The sequence below is a fragment of the Phyllostomus hastatus genome, unplaced genomic scaffold (genome assembly GCF_019186645.2).
Source record: "Phyllostomus hastatus isolate PE091 unplaced genomic scaffold, TTU_PhHast_1.1 phas_scaffold_317, whole genome shotgun sequence".
Lineage (NCBI taxonomy): Eukaryota > Metazoa > Chordata > Mammalia > Chiroptera > Phyllostomidae > Phyllostomus > Phyllostomus hastatus.
The window spans coordinates 13,292,511-13,312,263 of NW_025334023.1; the positions used below are offsets into that span (position 1 = coordinate 13,292,511).

The 19,753-nt window shown below is 34.6% G+C and overlaps 1 protein-coding gene and 1 non-coding gene across 13 annotated transcripts in view; one reads left to right on the plus strand and one right to left on the minus strand.

The window, feature by feature from the left end:
• PICALM (phosphatidylinositol binding clathrin assembly protein) overlaps window positions 1-19,753 on the minus strand; it is a 122,107-nt gene that overhangs the window by 92,683 nt on the left and 9,671 nt on the right. The window lies entirely within an intron of this gene.
• Window positions 8,085-8,191, plus strand: LOC123805669. The gene has a single exon (XR_006783333.1). It is a non-coding gene; the product is annotated as a U6 spliceosomal RNA (small nuclear RNA).

Genomic DNA, 19,753 nt, shown 5'->3' on the forward strand with positions numbered 1-19,753 from the left:
ATTTTGGTAAGTACTGCCTCAACAGTAACTATTATTTGTGTTAATATAAACAAATCACTTAACATAAGAACTATAAATTTTATTTGCCCTGGCCAGATAGCTCAGTTAATTGGAGCATCATTCCATACATCAAAAGGCTGCAGGTTCAATTCTTGGTAGGCACTATGGAAGACAACCAATCAATGTTTCTCCTTCACATCGCTGTTTCTCTCCCTCTCCCTCTCTCTCCCTCTCTCTCTCTCATTCCCTCTCCCTGTCTCCATACTTCCCTCCCTCCAGGTGAGGATTAAAAAAAAAACTTTTAATTTAAACTGATTAGAAAAGCAAAATGAAAGCAGTACAGTGCTCCAACATAAAAAAAAAAGACTAAATAAATAACATCCATGGTATAAACACAAGGTATTCTCCTTCAAGATCTAAATTACAATCCTTTCTGTAGAAAAGAGAACATATTAAATACCAAGTAGTTTAAGAATAAATGCCAAGGCCCTGGCCAGGTAGCTCAGTTGGTTATAGCATCACCCCAACAGGCCAAGGTTGCAGATTCAATCCCCAGTCAGGACACATACATGCAACAACCTATGAATGCATAAGTAAGTGGAACAATAAATTGCTGTTTCTCTCTCACTCTTCCTCTCTTTCTAAAAAAGTCAATTAAAAAAGTGTCAAAATTACAAATTCTCCTTTTTTTAATATTACATTCTAAGAACTTACTAATAGTTTATGAACCCAGTTAAGGAGATACAACCAGGTTTCGCAAAAACAACCTAACACTGGATCAGAAACATACAAAACCTGTTTTCCACAAAATATCCAGACATGTACTATGAAAAATAGTGACATTTATTGAAGAAGATACAAGAAACACTGCATATAGGATGGACAATGGCATCTTAGTCCCTTTTAAAGTAGGCACCTTGGCACCTCACATAGTTCTCCCAATCACCATTGGCTGCCCTGTCATATTTTCTTGAATCTCATTGATAGTCTGAAATCTCTTCCCTTTCAAAAGTGGTTTTAGTTTTGAGAAAGCCAGAAGTCACAGGGTGCCAAATCTGGGCTGTATGGAGGCTGAGTCACCTGGGTGATTTGATGTTTTGCCAAAAGCTCTGCAAGAGACATGATGCATGAGCAGGTGCGTTGTAGTGATGAAGTTGCCAATCACCAGTTGCCCATAGCTGTGGCCTTCTGAATCATCCTAATAGTTTCTGTGGAGGAATGTTCAAACTTAAGGCAAAAGTTCATGCAGATTCGTTGCTCTATTCACTCAGTCATTTTGCATGTGATGGCCACACAGTACACATGCTCACTCCATGGTGGCTACTGCCATTGTTCACACAGGCGCATTATAGTCTACTCTCCTTGGTTGCCAGGTTACATCGATGTTTTCATTTTATTAACAATGGCTGGACTTTTTTTGGACAGACTGTATGTGTGTGTGTATGTCTCACTAACGATACATTGTGAGTACTGTAGTTACCTCCACATACTATAAACCAGAAACTGGGGAGGAGGGGGAGGTGGTACACAGAAAAAAATGGTAAAATTCTTTCATTCCAACAAGACCAGGATACAGGAATTAAAGCTTGACAGGCTCTGTGAGTGGTTCAAGGAATTAGAACTAAGTCTGGAGAAAAGTATGTTATTAATAGGGGGTGATCAAGTGTCCTAGTTTTCCTGAAATAGTCCTTTTACACCTGTTGTCCCATTCAGATAGTTCATCCTTTCACTCTCAAAAGTGACCCAGTTTGGAGTAAATTACATGCCACCCTAGTTATAAGTGACCTAATAAAAGTCTACATGTAACAAAGGAATTAATATACTACCATCATCTACTCCTGGTGTATTTGCATTTTTCCTTCTATGAGCACTATATTTTGGTTCTTTTCCAGAATACAGCACTTCCTAAACATGCATTTAATCCTGAGAAAATCATCTAATCTACTAAACTTCAACATATCCTCTATACAAATGATTTTCAACTTTCTTCTCTGAAAGTCAATCTAAGGTCTTCTGAAGAGTTGGAGATACTAGAAATTTTCACCTCTACGTCCAAAAATATCTCATGCTTAAAAACTAGGAACATAATCTCACTGTGACCTAAACATCCCATTTCTTGTTTTAAGCAATCCAGATTCATTCTTTATTCTGTTCAAAAAAATCAAGGAATAGTCTGTTAGCTTCCACAGTGTGTGGCATGGTACCTTGTACATGTGTTGATATGATGGTATAAATATTTGTAGATATATAGGTGAAATAAAAGCCCATTTATCCACTCATAAGGTTTGGGGAGAAAAGAGAAAATAACAGGCAAAAAAGTCCTCCCCATAGCTAGGTTAACGTTATTATGTAACAGCCAAGCTCAAGTCTAAAAATTAGGAATCCAAAACAATTTTCATGGTTTCTCTGAACAGTGGATTGCAGTTAGTCTCTCTGCCAGAGTCTACCACACTCAAAAAAACAAGTTTTACATCCCCAAAGCAATTAGAACATCAGATTCTCTATATTCTATCTTCCGACAGCTTTCCAAACCTCAGTACAAACAGAAACCCTTTTCATTCAACAATATTCAATGCATACTATATAATATGCCAAATTGTCTTAGGAGTTAGAAATATACGATAGTGGCCCTGGCTGGTGTTGCTGAGCTGGTTGGAGCATCATCCCATAAACCAAAAGGTCATGGGTTCAATCCCCAGTCAGGACACATGCTTGGGTTATGGGCTCGGTCCTAGCCAGGGTGCATGCAGCCAATTGATGTTTCTTTCTCTGCCTCTCTCCCCCACTGCCCTCCACACTCTCTAAAATCAATAATCATGTCCTCAGGTGAAGATTAATACACACGCATACACACACACACACACACACACACACACACTGTATTTTGTTGTGTACAATGTGCCCTAGTGTATAAAGTGCAGTTTTTAGCCCAAACTTTCACGGAAAAAAAATCTTTCATTTTAATTTAATTTGATTATTTATTTATATTTAGATACTTGTTTTTTGTATTATAAAGGAATTTTGCATTTGTTTTTGAACATATTATAAGAAATTCTGTGTTTACAAATTACAAAACACAAGAACAGATACAAGGTATTTCTGGTACTGCCCATGTATAATGCACACCTTTATTTTTTCCTTCAGAAATTTGGACATAAAAGTATGCATTATACATGGCAAAATACGGTAAAGATACACAGACACACACACAAAATAGTGGACAAAGTTCCTGCCGCCATGAAGCTTATATACTAGTAGGGAGAGACTACCTGTAAACAAATGAACATATCAGATGGTGTTAAGTGTGGAATGGGCATATGTTTGGAGGAGGGTGCTATTTATACCTGATAATCAGGAGTCTGGGATAAAAGAAACTTTTAAAAATTACAGTAACAATGGTAGTGTGTCACCAGTGGCCTGGAGGCCTATGCAACTGACCACTATGATCAACTACCATCTCCACATAGTGGGGAAGTTTGAAGACATCACACTCATTCTATTTCATATACATCTGCTTCACCCTTACCAAATCAAAGTCACACTGAAAAGAAATCTCTTAGTGATTCTGTAAAGTCTCTAGTTTTATGTAGACAGTAGGGACCATGGTTATCTAAGTTATTAATTCTACTCTTCATAATTAAGTCAAAGCAATCTGTTCACCTTAAGTAAGTCAAAATGATACCAGCCAGTTACACTACAGTTCATTAAGTGCCACACATGTAGCAAGCAGGCATCAAGACAGCCCTCTTAGGCACTGGGTAACATGTGGAAAGTCATTTCTGAAAAATCTTTTTTCAAACTGCTATAAACAGTAATAACACATATAGCCAAAAAAGGAAGCACCAAATAATAACCTATCTACATAGCTTTAAATTTTGAGCAATACATTATTAATAAATCACCATGAAATAAAGCCAAAAGTATTTTTCCTAATTAGTTTAAACATAAGCCTTTAAGTTTCCACAAAGAATAATCACTATGAGTATTTCAACAATAACAAAAAAACTCTATCCTCACACATTTCATTACAACACAACTATCTTTAAAAATTCCTTATGACCCATGTTTGCCTATTTCTTGGCATTAAAAAAAAAAAACAAAACAAAACCCTAATTTCATCCTGACAAATGCCTTTCATAAAAGGCATAATATCTTGAGATTTTTTTTAAAAAATATGCTTTATTAAGCTGTTAGAATTAAAGTAAAGATGTTAGCTTTTTAACTAAAAATTCCATGTAAATTATACCTCAATAATGTTAGCAAAATGTGTGTTGGGGGGGAGGCAACACACTAGTTTAAATGTAAAAATCCAAACTTTGGCAATCAAAAAATGTTAATCTGAGAAGGAAAAAAAAATCCTTTCAAAACTGTTTACAATGATAGAATATTTGGCATATTTTATTTAAATTCCAAAATAAAGTTTTCATTTGATTCACTATTTAAAAGCCATCAACCTTAAGTATATTATAAAGCATTTAATATTTTGAAAGATTCTCTTCAAAAGTTGACATAATCACAACTTACTTTATACACTGTACAGTTAATTTATTTCCCCTCAATACAGACTTTAACTGTTTCTCAATATTACGCACTATGATAACCAGACCTCTGCTACTAGGAATTTAGAAACAAGGAATTTAACACCTAACACATACAGTATGTAATATTTACAGTGGTTTTTTTTACTTAGTACTTCTGCTTCTCTATACCACCTACAGTAAGACTAAGAATAAAACAGGTGATTCTTTCATGCAATTATCTATCTTAGTTTAGGTATGTAGGTAATAGCATATATATTTCCAAAATCCACATTCTGTCTTGAGATAGGTATCTGAAGAATCCCTCGAATTTTTTAGAGAATTTATGTTTCTGTTGTTTATGAAAATGCAATATAAATTTTAAAATGTCTAGACTAGTAACAAGGAAAACCACCTTTCTCCTTCCATTCTACAATACCAAGCTGTCACCAGTTTATGTTTTTGCTGTTGTATGAAGGCTCCTCAAATAAGCCTTCTACACAATTAAAATGCTACTACTTTTCAGGTATGATCCCTCCCTAAACCTGACAAATACTGGAGAACATCAGCTTTTACTTTCACTGCAATACTGGATACTTTCCAAAAGAACTGGGATTTGCAGTTCTTTCTATTCCTTTCAAGTTCATTTCTCCCTAAAACTCTTCTCTTACTCATACTTATTTGATAGTCTATCTAAGTGCTATTCATCTCCAATCTGCTTCAAATAGTAATAATGATGATGCTAATTTCACCAGCACAAAAGTTATGCTCCAGGCTCTCCTATCATCACTTCCATATGGCCCCATCTATTTCCATGTGCTAGGACTGAACTATAACTAGATAGTGACATCAGAATGAGCAAAGGATATAAATCAAATTCCAGATTTGATATGTACCATTATGACTTCAGGCATGTTAATTAGCCCCTCAGTTTCAATTTCTCTATTTTAAAAATAGGAATATTAAAAATTGTTAAAACAATATATAGTAAAACACATAGAACAGTTTGTAAGCTTTAAAGCACCATTACCAATAATAGAAATTATTAGTTTTACTTAGGACCATATTTTATTGGTAAGTTTATCCCTCATTTTAGCAGACTATTCCTCCATCACTTTCCAGTACCACTTCAAACTTTATGAAACCACTTCAAACTCACTGACTTCTGCAAAATCTTCTTTAGAAGGTTCATAAACTCCAATTTCTTCAACTGGAAAGTGTTACCATAGTTACTTGCACTTGATCTGAAAAGTGTGGCAAAATCTTTATACATGCAAATTTTTAAACATTTTGCAAAGTTCTTTTAATCCTTAGTCATCTGATTATTTCAACAGCCTGTGACAAGCAAGGAGTGGTCTGTTATCTCCAAGGTAAAAATTTAAATGGGAAAGAGTAGCTGTGCTGGAACTAGATACTTTGAAACAATAATCTTTCCACTAGAGATGCCTAATGACATACAAGGTATACATATTTTCTCTCAATTCTCTATCTCTTCATTCCAAGTGGTCTGAGTCTTGTCATCAATTATTCTAAAATTCACACATTGTCTCTTTTTAGCCCTCACAAATCTAATTCCTAGAACAGACAGTAATCATCTCATGTCTGGTACAGTATATTCTGCTCATTAGCATCACCTTGATTCTGGCTACAATTAACTAAAGTTGACTAGATTTAGGAAGGCATATTAAGCAATCCAAGTTCACAAGGAACAGGTTTCAGGAGTTTTGAGCATCTTCATCTCCAAGAACCTCAGAAATCACAAGATTTAATTTATATAGCAAAGTTTAAAAAAGGCAAGAATGTTAAAAAACAAATTAAGTCAACTCACCAGATTTTAGGTGACTATATGATTTTACATGAAAGAAATACAAAAAGTAGTTTTCCAGTCATCTGTCCCAAAGAAGTAATCATCCTAAGTATCAGCAGAATAGGTAAACTGTTTAAAAAGACCTCAAAAAGCTAGACTACCTTCTGGATTGGTCACTGGCTAAGTTAAGAAAACAAAACTCTGATAACAAAGTCAAAGAAAAAGTACTTCTAGGGTAAGTGTACAGGCTCCAAAATAGGAAGCAGCTTAAGATTCTCTCTTAAAAGGTTTTTTCCCCATAGGAAGAAATTACTTTCTCCCGCAGTTAGACAAGAGTGTCTCAGCCTCCTAAGCTACTTTATAAATAGCTTTCTAATTTAGCTGCCAGTTACAAACTCTATAACTAAATTTTAAGCCAGCAGGTTGTTCTTTACCAATATTCAGATGTGCTGTGCAGTGTTTCTGGTATATGTTATAGATATCACCTGAAAGTAAAATGCCTTGGTAAAGTCTGTCACCATTTCAAAACAATATGTTGCAAGAATATGAAGAACAAAAATAAATGAGTGTTTATACTGTACCAAATCTAAAATCTTACACGAATTAAAACGTAACACAAATTCCAAACCTGGTAACTACACAATTAACATTATTTCTGTAAAGAAAAGTTACAAAAGCTAATGTTGAGAAAAGAAAAAATAAAGAAGGAAATACTACCAGCTAAACTGTAACTTCTCAGTCATTACACAGCTGGCTTTACTTCTAAAAGGAAATGTACAACTGGGAATAAGGATAATGTGGTTGTTTCTTCCCAATTTAAAAACAGAGGACAAAGTGATAATGTGAAGAACAAATAGATCTCTCCTTTAGTTTCATATCAAACAATCAAATGCAGCTATCCTATAATCCTTTTCAACATGCAGTTTTTAAATACGAATTTATTGCAGAGCAATTCATTTACCAACAATCGTTTACAATGGCCTTATCTATCAAAACTAAACCAATTCCCCCAAGACAGCTCACCTGAAATTAAGCTAGGAACTACAATTATAAAATCAGTTTTATTTTCTGCTTGCCTAATATAAATGCTATACCTTTCCAAAATCCTGTCCCTCTCTTTCCAAAAATGCTATCTAAAAATAGCCCTGGCTGGTGTGGCTCAGTGGACTGTGAGTGTTGGACTGTGAACCGAAAGGTCGCAGGTTCAATTCCCAGTCAGGGCACATGCCTGGGTTGCTGGTCAGGTTCCCAGTAGGGTGTGTGCAAGGGGCAACCACACATTAATGTTTCTCTCCCTCTCTTTCTCCCTCCCTTCTCCTCTCTCTGAAAAACATAAAAAAAAAAAAATACAGACAAACTTAGCAGTTAAAAAAGGTATCAATAACTTATAAAATAACTTTCCTAGGTAAAATTACATATTGAGTATGACTAAAGATTATTCTAAACTACACCAGTTAGTTGCTTATTCAATTTCACAAAAGGTAAAAAGATGACCAAAGAGAAAGACAGCTCACACTGTATGTGGCAAGTCAACTCAAAGCTTGCTACATGTACATATACTGCAAGTAAAAGCAAACTTTGTTTTTTGCTCTTAATAACCGCATGGGTAAACAAAAGGTTACAGGCCAAAAATGAGTAAGCAGTTACAATCAGAACTGACGGAGCCTTGGCCTATGACATAGTGCTAGCATTAACAAGTAGATATATGCATGACTATCCAGTCAATGTATACATATACTTCAAGAGACACAGTCCTTCTAGAGCTCGCTTTGGCAGCACATACACTAAAACTGGAATGATAAAGGGAAGATTAGCATGGCCCCTGTGCAAAGAAACACAGTCCTTCTAACAAGCAAACAAAAATAATGCTTTGATTTCTATGGTTCTATGAAATTAAAATAAGGGATAAAATGAGATTTGAGGTAATAATTCATAAACTCATCACTTAACCCAATAATTTTAAGATGATGTTACTGTGCAAATGAGCATATGGTGATGGATTAGTGATGCTCCATTATATAACTTCAACTGATCTCCCATTATGACCAACTGCCAACAAATGAAAGACAATTAGCCAGTCTAAGTCGCTTAATCTGTGATAACAGTTAAGGGACCACCACCATCATTCTTTTTCAAGAATCAAATTCATAATCCTGGCATGAACACATAAACTTATCAAGTGAACCAGCTAACTAAAAACCAAGATCACGTGAACATTTCAAAATAGAGATAAATTCTATTCAAGAACTTCACATTTAAAAAATACAACAAAAAACTGTTAACCAAATAGTTCACCAGTCCAATATATAAAGTCCATTATCTTCATCAAAGATTTACTAAATATTTACTAAGAAACTATTATGCACCAGTGATTATTTTCTGGGTAACAGCGATACCAAGGTAAATAAAGCAGAGTCCCTGTTTTCAGAAGATACATGCACAAGATGATACAAAAGGAGGAAACCCCCAAAAACCACAATTATCTTATGATGGGTGGTTCCCTTGTAGTACAGGTTTCACCCACCAGATGAGTGATCTAGGAACCCATCTGTTTCAATGTGCCAGCTGGTGGCAGTGTAGGAAGCTGCATTCAGCTTCAGTAAAATTTTTTTTGAAAACTTTTTCAACACATTGGCCCATTTCATGATGGGTGATTTACAAGCACATCTGCCCACACCTGGCTGAGTGTTATGCAGTTTTTTTCCAAAATGAGCATGACCCCCATGCCCCACCCTCCCTATTCACCTGATCTCACCCCCAGCAATTTTTACTTTTTGGTTGGTTGTTTGTTTCCCCAATGAAAAAGTCCTCAAAGGGAAAACATTTTGCTGATGTGGAAAGAGGTGAAACAAACAAACAAACAAAATGGGTAAAAGCACTAAAAGGCATCAAAATCAATGAGTTCAAAAACTGTTTTGGGCAGTGGATATGTGTACTGCATCAAATGGAGAGTACTTTGAAAGTGACTGAAGTTTAAACATGGAATACACAATTTTTTAAATAAATTCCAGGGTTTTCTGGGTCCCCCCACCTTGTATGAGAGTACAAAAGAGAAAAGAGAAAAGAAAAAAGAAAACACCTCTGCAGAGTGATAGGGGAGCAATCTGATTACCAATGCTACCCATGGCTTGCCAGTGATGGCTCATTAAGGGGGGCGAGAGATGGAGCAATGGGTCCTGTCGTCCCTCACCAAACAAGGGCATCTGACACAAACATACATGCCCAAAGTAGACAAACCTGAAAGGAAGATAAATATCCTTTTGTCAACCTGGCTGACTGAAGTGAAATATTCAGAAAAGCAAACATTTGGAAAATGGTTAAAAAGGCTAATAATGTAAGCTCTGGATGGGTGGCTCAGCTGGTTGGAGCATCATCCCATTCACCAAAAAGGATAACATCAAGTCTTTTACTATCAGTTACTTTTACATTTTACATCATGCACATTATCTCCAATGAAGACAGAACAAAACTCATTTTGTTGACCATTTCCTCTTAAAACAAAATCACAAAAACCAATGCTGCTCCTTACTCCCAATGGCAGTAATATACGTAAGTTCAAATTGTTTTTCAAATGATGATATACTGGTCAATGGAATAGTCTAATAGAGAATGAAGCAACAGCTCACAGAGAAACTGTTCCTAATCTTATTTTCCAAAGCACCAAGCCAAGAACAAAAAGTTAAAAGGGCACAAATATAGCATCACAAAACAGCAGAGAGGCAATTTACAAAATAAGTAATTTAAATGAGTAACGGATTTTCCTAAGCTTATATAGGGCTGGGGTCAGCACCCCATAGTCCAGTTGAGGGCTTATTACTCTGAAATCATGTTAACAACTTAAGTACAAGAAGTTGCCATTTCCAAATGTAATCTTACACATTTACAGAAATTTTATTACTCAAAGAAACATTTTCTCCTAACTACATCCCATTGCCTAAAGGTTCTCTGTGAACTAGGAGAGTCTCCAAACTGACAGACTTCCACTCAAGGTCCTTAATTGACATTTAAATGTTAAAGTTATTCTCTATTTGCTTTTACTAGTAGTATCTCAGTTTATGTATCTGTATAGCAGAGTTAATAAGACTACCTATTCAGTAAATTTTTGTAAGGATTAACTGTGTTAACACATGTCAAGAGCTCAAAGCAGAAAGGGTTCCTTAAATCTTAGCTATTATTCCCATCATGCAGATTGTGTTAAACAACACTAAGGACTGAAAAGTTTCTTTTAACATTTAAAGAAAATCTATCTTCAGGTCAAAATGAGATATGTATTATTTCTGTTCAGACTTTATAAAATTCCTGTGCAATCTATAGACTGAGAAATTTCCAAACCTCATATATTGCCAGTATTAATGCAGTCTATAATAATCAAATAATATAAAAAACTTAAAGCAGCAAAATTTAATTTTCAGCTTCAATATCAACAAAACTCCTTGCCTTCCCTATTTTTACACTGGCAGCAGAAAATAAACATATAGCACAATTCTGAAAATCAGCTCTAACTATATGGTCCAACTTCACCTATAATAGCCAAAAGCTACCTAAATATGAGTGATATATATCTAAAGGTCATATGATTAAAATCCATATTCTGTCCACAATCTAGCCCTCAGACAATTGCCCCAATTGTATTACTATTACTACTTAAACACAACCTGTCCTTCCCCTGGCCACAAAGCACCCTATTTATCCTCTACAGTTAAACACAAACTCCTTTGTTCCCCAGAGTTCCAGCCTTCCTACCTACAAATGTTTGCCCATACTCTTTCCTCCATCTAAAAAGCCTACTTCTCACTGATTATCATTTAAGCCCCAGTTCTCCCCCTTATCAAAAGCAGTATCTCTCCCCTCTGATTTTCAGTGAATATATCTCACATTTGCCTGGAAATACAGCTATCTGTATATGTCATCCTCCCTACTAGACTGAGGATGTGACCAGTGATTTCACTTTTGGATTTCTTAATCTTTCCCAAAACAGTACCTCTGTTATCATAAACACTCAATATATAATTGCTAATAAGTATATTAATTTCCCCAAGACTAATACCTGTTTGGTAGAGATACATCTTTAAACAGCTAAGAATAACTAATAATTAATGTATCCTTTGCAGATAAATGTCAATAGTTAAATCATAAAAATCAAACATACCCCCAAGAATTTTATTGATTTCAACTAGTTTACCAAACTTTTTCTAGTCATACTGATCATCAGATAAGATAGTTTAAAGTTTAAGTTCATTAATAAATTTGAAACTAAAAAAAAAAAATTGATTTCCAGAGCAGCTCACAAAAGCCAGAAGATCATAGTACCTGATTTTATTTGTTCGGTGACCCAAAACTACCATGTGTATCAATATTCAGAAGCTGAATTTCAGGTGCTAAAGCTTATCTAGTGCCCCACACAAATGGTAACAGAACTATGCATCTCTCCTTCCTATACCTTTCAGTAACCCTACCACAAATTACCTGGGAATATGAAAGAGTACATAACATAGGCACCTAAAGCTAGGAAAGCAGCTAATACACGGGAGGAAAGAGGATTCTAAAATGAACATTTGAGAAAGAGGGTTAAAGAGACCAGTCTATTGACCCTTGTCCCTACAAGACACTTACAGGATTCCTCTCCAGCCTCATCAGTCCTTACTCCCATTAATACGTTGTATTCCACCATATAGCACTATGTAAAGTGTTTCCCAAACAAATCATAATGCTTCTTCTTGCTTCCATGTCACATAGCATGTGCTAATTTAAGAGGAACTCTTTTGTCCATCTGGCAAAGCACTATTCATCCTTAAAATTCCTGTTACCTCCTCTATGAAGCCATCAATAACCTACTTCAAAATTAATTACTCCAGCCCATAATGCTTTGATACTTTACGTAAAAAAGTATTATACATTTATTTCAACATATTCCAATTATTCGTTAGAACATTCTCATTATTAGGTCTCAAGTTCCTTTTAAGGTAAGAATCAAGCGTCATTCATCTTTACATTCTTGTCTTTCATCATTCTCCCTTACCACTCCACTTTCTGATTCTGACCATGATTTTTGCCAGTACTGCTCCATGTTAAACAGAAGTCAATCTCAGAAACTTTCCCCCATTATTCTTGCTCACAGAACAAGAAAATTATTTTAATATAGTTTCCTAGAGAATTTTACTAAAATAACATGAAATAACAAATGATTTGGTCTTATAATTCTTTTTCCACTCAGGCCTTCTCCAAGAAAAATAGTCACACAAAGTGATAAACTCTTGGGTCTTTAGGTACACAAATGAATTAAGATTTATCTCCATTTAGTTTTCTAAAGAAAATTAATTTCAATTTGCAGAGGCAATTCACCAGAGTCCTAAGACCAGGATAGAAAGAGCATAAATAGCTAAAGTGGGTAGTAGGAAGAAGCCACCCAAGATCAATGCTCAGCTCCTTCAATATAACATATTATAGTCACGTACTTAATTTCTGACTATATTTGAACTTTAAATGTTTTGTCAATGTCATATAACAAAACATACAAGTACTTAGCAAGCAAGGCCTTATTATTGTGCTATCAGATGTAGATAACACAGTCTAAAATCCAGGACTCCCTGGAATTCACATTTAACCACTGACAAGCAAATAATAACCATAATAAGAGAAAGAAAGAAAAGCAGACAACCCAAGATTTGACTAGCTAAACTTACTTGTTTTCAGTCAAATATACCAATAATAAGTATGTCATGAAAATAAAAAAACATTTTAGGGTGTCAAACTGCCTTAATTTTACATAATCAAATTCTGGAAGCTTATTTCCCAACTTCCATAATTCCTCATGTTTTCAACCAATAAAAATTTAATTCATCATGAAAACACAAGTTCAAACAACCACTACTCACAGCAAAGACTATTACTCCAAAAGTAATCTTTCTCTTGCTTTATATAAAAAAATACTAAAAGACTGTGTGGTAATACATTAGAAACCACCCATGAAAATTTCATCCTCCTTCATTTGTTCAGCATCTTTTTATTATATACTTGCTATATGTTGTATTTAACATAGCAAAGAAAACACACAAGAGCACTCTATAAGTAATTATAGAAGCTGTAAATAACAACATATGAAAAGTATTATGAGAAAGTATGTAAGATATGGAAACATGCACACTATTCTGTGAACAAAAATAACTACTTGTTGATACTCATGCAACCACGTATTATCTCTTCACACATTTAAAAGGCTATATTGAGAACCTAAAAAAAAAGTTCTTTGGATTAGATTAAGTGGTCCATTTAGATGAAAGAATGTTTGACTCAAGCATTTCCATTTATCAGTCAATGAACAATAGGAAGTACTACAGACTGCCATCAGGAAAACTTTTTCTCCCTCACTAGTCTCTATTTCCATATTACACAGAGATTATAGAGTTGTAGTCCATGTCAACCTCAAAGGAACAGGAAAAACAAAAATATCCTTAATTTTCCTACCATCTTACCTCTTCACACCATATACAAAAAATTAACTGAAAATTCATCAAACCCAAAAGAGCTAAAACTACAAAACTCTTAGAAGTAGGATTAGGTATAAATTGGTACAACCCTGGATTAGTCAATGATTTCTTAGATATTATACCAAAGCATAATCAAAGAAAAATAGAAAAATTAAACAAAATCAAACATTTTTATCAAAGGGCACTATCAAAAAAGTAAAAAGACAAGCCACAGGATGGAAGAAAGTATCTGCAAATCATGTAAGAATTTAGTATTTGAAATTTGTAAAGAACTTTTCTAACATCCCAAATATAAAAAGAACCAAATTTTAAAATAGGCAAAGAATATGAACATTTTTTCAAGGATATAAAATGGACAATAAGCACATAAAAAGATATTCAACATCATTAATCATTAGGGAAACAAATCAAAAACCAAAAGATACCACTTAACATCCACAAGGATGACTACAATAAAATGTTTTAATTAAGTGTTTTAAAAGCCTGAAAATAACAAGTGTTGACAAAAATACGGAGAAATTGGAACCTTTACACATTGCTGTTGGGAATGTAAAATGGTGCAGCTGCTATGAAAACCAGTCTAGCAATTCCTCAAAAAGTTAAATATATAATTATTCAACCCAGCAACTCTTCTCAGAATTTATGCAAGAGAAATGAAAACACATGTTCACACAAACACTTGTACACAAATGTCCATAGCAGTATTACTCTTAGTGGGTTTGAAGGAGTAAACAACTCAAATGTTCATCAATGGGTAAATGGATAATCAAAATATGGTATGCCCACACAAGATAATATAATTTGGTTATAAAAAAAATGCTACAATATTGATGAACTAGAAAGCATTATGCTAAGTGGAGAAAAACATAAAAGGCCACATATTGCATGATCCAATTTATATGAAATGTTCAGAATAATAAAACCCATTATGTTATATGAATCACATATATCTCAATTTAAAAACTGCAAAAAAGAATCACTTTATATCACAATTCCCTTTTTACAGTAGCTTTAGTTAGGTGACAATATTTCAAATAATTCAATACCATGCATGAATTAAAATTCTGCAAACAATTTTTTTATTTATCTTTTATTGCTGTTCAAGTACAGTTGTATGCCTTTCCCTCCCACCACTCCCACCCCACCCAAGCCATCTCCACCTCCTTCCACTGATTCCACCCCCCTTGGTTTTACACCCATGTGTCCTTTATAGTTGTTCCTGAAAACCCTTCCCCCTCTCCATCATTCCCTCCCACCTCCCCTCTGGTTACAGTCTGTTTGTTCTTAATTTCCATGTCTCTGGTTATATTTTGCTCATTTCTTTTGTTGATTAGGTTCCACTTAAAGGTGAGATCATTTGGTATTTGTCTTTCACTGCCTGGCTTATTTCACTTGGCATAATGCTCTCCAGTTCCATCCATGCTGTTGCAAAGGGCAGGAGCTCCTTCTTTCTTTCTGCTGCATAGTACTTCATCATGTAAATGTGCCATTGTTTTTTTGAGCCATTCGTTTACTGATGGGCACTTGGGGTGCTTCCAGTATTTGGTTATTGTGAACTGTGCTGCTATGAATATCGGAATGCAGAGGTTCTTTTGGATTGGTGTTTCAGGGGTCTTAGGATATAATCCCAGCAGTGGAATTGCCAGGTCAGAAGGCAGATCCATTTTTAGTTTTCTTAGGAAATTCCATCCTGTTTTCCACAGTGGCTGCACCAGTTTGCATTCCCACCAACAGTGCACTAGGGTTCCCTTTTCTCCACATCCTAACACTTGTTGTTTGTTCATTTGTTTATGATGGCTATTCTCACCAGTGTAAAGTGCTCTCTCATTGTGGTTTTAATTTGCATGTCTCTGATAACTAGTGATGCTAAGCATTTTTTCATGTCTCTGGGCCCTCTGTATGTCCTCCTGGGAGAAGTGTCTGTTTAGGTCTTTTGCCCATTTTTTTTACTGGGTTGTTTGTCTTCCTGGAGTGGACTCATGTGAGTTCTTTATATATTTTGGAGATCAAACCCTTGTCTGAGGTATCACTGGCAAATATGTTTTCCCATACAGTTGGTTCTCTTTTCATTGCAATGCTATTTTCTTTAGCTGTGCAGAAGCTTTTTATTTTGATGAGGTCCCATTTGTTTATTCTTTCCTTTATGTCCCTTGCTCTAGGGGACATATAGGTTAAAATACTGCTGTGTGGAAAATCTAAGATTTTCCTGCCTATGTTTTCCTCTAGGACTTTTATGGTGTTATGACTTACATTTAAGTCTTTTGTCCACCTTTAAATTATTTTTGTGTATGGTGTAAGTTGGTGATCGAGTTTCTTTTTTTTTTTACATGTAGCTGTCCAGGTCTCCCAACACCATTTGTTGAAGAGGCTATTTTTACTCCATTTTATGCTTCTGCCCCTTCTGTCAAATATTGACCACAGAGACTTGGGTTTATTTCTGGGCTCTCTATTCTGTTCCATTGGCCTATGTGTCTGTTCTTATGCCAGTACCAGGCTGTTTTGATTACAGTGGCCTTGTAATACAGTTTGATATCAGGTATTGTGATCCCTCCTACTTTGTTCTTCTTTCTCAAAATTGCTGCAGCTATTCGGGGTTGTTTATGGTTCCATATAAATTTTTGAAATTTCAAACAACTGTTTCAAGTACATCATAAAGGTCTGCCAATCCTCTCCAGTATGAATACCACCTGCTATTTACTTTTTGGTATATACTTGAATTACATAAGATTTTTTTGCATATTAAATGTATTTAAAAGGTACATTTCTATTTGTTAAGTATTCACAAGATAACTACCTCTACTGCCAGCACATGAAGTTTTTAAAGATACAAACCAAGACCCTTGTTCTTAGAGCTTATAGTCACATGAGACTACCTGATTATTAATATACTTATTAATTATGTAATTAATCAGTAGAAACAGGTACATTAAAACACAGCAACTGAGTACACCCTATGAAGTCCCATGTAAAGTATATCTGCAACCTTTAGTGAGACAAGTTTGGAAAGCATTTCTAGGGTCCTCAACCACTACTTGGAAGATGTGTCCCTTGAGCACAATTACAATACTTTGGTTGGTTTCAAGTAGTAAGTTTATGACTATAAACACCAGAATGTTTTCAGAAATCACTGCTGAAATTCCAAATGTTCAGAGAAAACTTTTGGCTATTCCCACTAGCCCCTGGCATCAACTAATGGTCTAGGTTTAGTGTTTCAACTATCACAACTATCACTACTATCACTACTATCACTCCAGCCCTTGCTTCAAACTTGTAAGGCTTCATTCTAAGGATCACTTCTTCCCTTTTACATTTTGACTATCTATTAAATGTACTTTATCCCTCCTTACCTCTAAAGTCAAGTCCGCTATACATCTATTCTCTGGAGGCACAATACACATAGACTACACTGTGATAAGCACCTCCTGAAGCTGTAAAAGCAAACAGCCCTGATAAAAATTTCAAATCTGTTTCTGGACCCTTTCTTAATTCTTAAAATTAATTTCTATAATACTTTCTAGAACATATCCTCAAAACATTCATTTTAATATAGTTTTCAAACTGAACATCTGCAACCCCCTCAACAATTTTTTTTTTTTTTGCTATAACAATGTTTTGGAACACACCACATAATAAGCTAAACAAAACCAGACCACATATGTTTCATGAATGACATAGCAACTTACGTTTTTATCAGTGCTACCAATTGACTTCATATATATATTTGTAGCCATGTAATTACAACCAAGATAATCGCCATAAAAATACTAAATGTCAGAACAGATCTCTATGCAAGGTCTGTAAATTATTCATAGAAAAGTCTGAGCTGTGAAAGGAGATTACAAGTAATCATTCAATATTTACTGAGCACCCACAGGATTACTGATTAGGTATCATGGGAAGAAATATAAAACAGTACAAAGAGAACAGTTCCTATTCCAGAGAAAGCATACATGAACCCAAAATATGTATAAAAGTATGATATTAACTACAGTTAAACAAAATTGTAAACTTTAAATAGTGACAATAATGTTTGAATGATAAGACCAGTGGGAGTTATTCAGTAATGAAAGAGGTTACTATAAATATGAATGTCAACAAAAGCAAGTTAATTTAAAGGAAGGATGGATCTGTTCTGACAGAGAGAGATGAAGGTATTTGAGGATAAATAATGGTACATGCAAAATCGAATCAAAATTTTGAGGGTGAAAAAATGGTACATGCAAAGTCTAATAGTTCAGGGATCAAGAACTTATTTGAGACAATTGACAGACACCTAACATGCTTGGCTAAAAAGAAATAACTGAAGATTTAAAAAAAAAAGTGAGAAAAGAAAAATGAATCAAGAGTCCCAAATAATGATAAGCTTTATTAAAGCCTTTTGGGGGGAAAAAAAAGACATTCAAGTTAGACTCTTTCTGCCTCCAGCAGTCCCCTTTCCAAGTCACACAGCACATTCTTTCCAATATACTTAATGTATGACATAATCAAAGGATTATGCCACATCTCCTGCTTAAAGTCCTCCAATGGTTGGGTCACTGTAAATCACCAAATCAAATCCAAAATTACTGAAAGTTTAAAGGACATCTTAAAACTAGTTCCTCTCAAAGAATCCTCTTCTCCCCTCTAATACACGCTCTTCCTTAGTTGCATTTTTTAGTCTTGGGACTTTCACAATGTTAAAAATTGAGGACTCCCCACATTTTTTGTTATGTGGTTTTCCTCTACTGATATTTACCACTAGAGATTGAGAAAATTTAAAATATTTATTAATTCATTTTTAAAAGCTCTATGTTAATATTTCCCATGAAAATAACTGTATTTTCCAAAATAAAAATTCAGAATAAGGTCATTTAGAACATTTGCAAATCTCTTTATTATCTGGCTTAATGGGAAACAGTTTGATTTTCATTATCTGCTACTGCATCCAATCTGTTGCAGTATCACATACCACACAGCCTCTGGAAAACACTACTGTACACTCATGAAAGAATGAAAATAGAAAAGGCAAATAATATCTCAGGATACAAATATACTTAGTTTTTAACTCAAAATATAGTAAAAAAACTTTGGGGACTCCCAGGAGTCCTAGGACCACACTTTAAGGCACTGCCATGAATAAATGAAAATGGTTTATTCATTTCTTGGAATAGAAAAGTACTAAATAAGAAGTCATACTAAAATGAAAGCACAGACCTGATGCTAGACTACCTAGGTTGAAATCCCAATTCTCCTCTTTCTAGCTGTGTGACCACAGCAAATTAGTAAAATGGTGATAATACAATCTCTCACACAAAGTTACTGAAAGAAATAAGCTAGTTAATAAATGTAAAGTGATCAGTATGGTTGAGTACCCCACACAAAATAAGCACAAATAAACATTTGTTAAGTAAATATAAAATCAATCTAGGTATACGCATAAAGAACAAAGTCTAGCTGTATTTCTACTACATTCCAATATAACAAGAAATCCTTAATATCATGGTAATCTGAAAACTACAACTCTGAAATATTTCATATAAAAGTTTAGGTTCATCAAAATTTCCTTTTAAAGGAATATCATTAGTAAAATCTAATTGCCCAGAAACTCTTCTCCTTGAAAAGAACCATATGCACAATAAACATACAAGATTTTTAAAAAGTCAAATCCAAAAATTTCAAATCTCTAGAGAAATGTATATATAAAGCAGCTTAACTGGGAACATACTGAAACAGAACACAAAGTAACGGAAATGCCACTTCAGCCACCAAAAAGAAAAGGAACAGCAAATACTAAAAGCCTTTAGTTGAAAATGTAACCCTACTACTTCTCAGTAGGGCTCTAACATCTTGCCAAGAAGCCCTTAAGTTTATTTTTCTTCTTTGATCTTAAGGGAGAAATCATGGAATTAAGCACTTTGGAAGACAAGAAAAGAGAACAGAAGTGACTTTCTCTGCGTTATGGT